Source organism: Ostrea edulis, chromosome 4 (genome assembly GCF_947568905.1).
Source record: "Ostrea edulis chromosome 4, xbOstEdul1.1, whole genome shotgun sequence".
Classification (NCBI taxonomy): domain Eukaryota; kingdom Metazoa; phylum Mollusca; class Bivalvia; order Ostreida; family Ostreidae; genus Ostrea; species Ostrea edulis.
In genome coordinates, this window is record NC_079167.1 from 51326407 (window position 1) to 51328906 (window position 2500).

At 36.9% G+C, this 2500-nt stretch overlaps 1 pseudogene; it reads left to right on the forward strand.

Moving 5' to 3' along the window:
• The window catches only part of LOC125671632 (uncharacterized), a 2963-nt pseudogene that overhangs the window by 433 nt on the left and 30 nt on the right, over nucleotides 1-2500 (forward strand).

Genomic DNA, 2500 nt, shown 5'->3' on the forward strand with positions numbered 1-2500 from the left:
AGGGTTCAGAATGAAGGGGTCTGATTTGGATGTGATGTTTTGGTTTACCAAACAAGTGATCTGGGACTTATCTCAGACCTAGTTTTACAATGTACACAGACAATCCCTGATTCTCTCTGTCTCTTCTGAAAGTCCACCTGGATTTACTTTACTTCAATTACTGTCACCAAGAGCAACGAACAGCATTATCTCCGCATTAGTCACAATGAATGGTCGATGTTATATATCTAGTTCTAAATACAGAGAGATCACATGTTCTGATATAATGCCTAACTCTACAGTACATGGTCCATGCGGCAGTGGAGCTATCGGGACAGTAGAATATGACACTGCTCAGTGTTTTGTGTGTGACTTTTGGCCTCCTTCTGCCTCCTCATGGATAGACAGATGTCACACATGGCCCCAGCCACAGGTTGTAAGAGACATAGTCAGATCGAAGTGGATGTCACTTTGTAGCAATAGGACACAAATTAGGAAATCATAAAAGCAATGAATGGAGAATTTCATTTTCTCTGGCAGAACAAAAACTTGTGTACTCAATGAACCACTGTCAATTCTCAACTTATGGTTTGCTGAAATTGTTCTTAAAAGAAGTCATTAACAATGGAGTAGGTGAAAATGAGAAATTACTGTGTTCCTATCACATGAAGACAGCAGTTTTCTGGACGATGCAACGAAACACAATACCTACCTGGTGTCCACAAAATCTCCTGAAATGTTTCTGGTACTGCTTTAAACTCATCCTTAAATGGGTGTATGAGGGAGTCTGTCCTAACTTTTTCATTCCCGAAAACAACATGTTTCTCAGTAATATCCACGGTGGAGCACAAAACAGATTATTCATTAGACTCTTTGGTTTTTACAAAAAAGGTTTAGCATCCCTGCTACACAGTCCCTCCCTCAGGTCCTATATTATAAATGTCCTTTATAACCCCAGACTCAGTATTTCTACAGATCAACATACTCTGATATCCGAGATCGAGTTTGACAAAGAAATGTTCAGTGAAATACAAAAACAGAGTTCTATACCCTCATCAGACCTCTACTGCAGTATGAAGTACTTAAACACAGTAGAACAGTTGACAGTCTCACCCCTGACACAGTATCAAGTTCTCATGTTACAGGTAATTGCAGCCTTCACCCTTCACAGTACTGTTTTTACATTAGAAAACATGAACTGTAGTACAACCACTGAAAACAAGCTGATGTATATTGCTGACAGAATGTCCTGTCACATGTTGAAACTCACAGCCAAGTTTGGGTGTATTTCTGACAGGTTATACATTGCAATGTATTATTACAAGACACTCAGATACACAGAAGCTTTGTCTGTGATAGAGATGACAAAGGTCAACTTAGCACAGCCATATGTGATGTATGACGTGACAGTAGACACAGAGAGGTATACCGAGGCTGTAGGGGGACAGTCCTGGTCTACAAAGTTAAGACATGCTTTAGCATGGGATATCGCATTAAACAACAGAATCAATTATATCAATGAATTAATGACAGAGCAGCTAGATAGTTTCCTTACAGAACCATCACAAAACATTGTTCATCCCACTCTTAGTTGTGTTACACATGCTGGAGTTCCTGTGTTACAGACATATTGACACAATGAGAGCACAAACAGCTCTTAATGATCTACAGGTCCTAGTTCACCATGATCAGGGGGTGTATGTAGCTGTGGAATTAAGAGAAATATCATGGCAGATCCTGGGTATCTGTCAACAGATCTCGGGGAACCTCCAGGCTGCTCTATACTCCTACCAACAATCACTCAGACAAATTCCACTCTATAAAATACAAAGTGCTACATTAATGAGAATACATGAACTCCGATAAATATAGTATTGTACATTAATGTGGCTTTAACTAATGAATTATTGCCAATGACACTTCAACAGTCAACTAAGTCAAATGTGAGGACTTCAGATATTTGCACAATTAGCAACGTAATATGAATTAGATTTGTTTGATTATTTCATCTATGCCTAATCAGTTCGTCAGTACACATGAAACTTAAATGTCAGTCTGGATTTTTACACCTTAAATCCAAAATTTTCACTACATACATGGTCATATATTGGTAAATTTTAACATAGATCATTAAATATTTTTCCATCGGTCCATGTGAAACCTGAACTAAAAAAAGTTATATTAAAATACTTTGTTATAGTTATGCTAATATTTTGAAAACAATTTTGCAAATGAACATGGATTTCAAAACATAGATGCTGGAATCAGAAAGAAACCCAAGAAAAATAAAACCAAGCTTTTATGAAATATTTTATGCTTCAAACCCATAGTTGCTTTACATACATATATATGATGCATTATAGTTATGTATACTGTTCAAAGTTATATATAAAAGTCAATATTATAGGACAATAATTATGGAAAATACAATGAACATTCTGGAACAGCTATATACTCTAGCATTATAAATCAAATGCCTGAAGGGCCTGAGAGTCGACTTGCTCTTCATTTGCTATTTGAA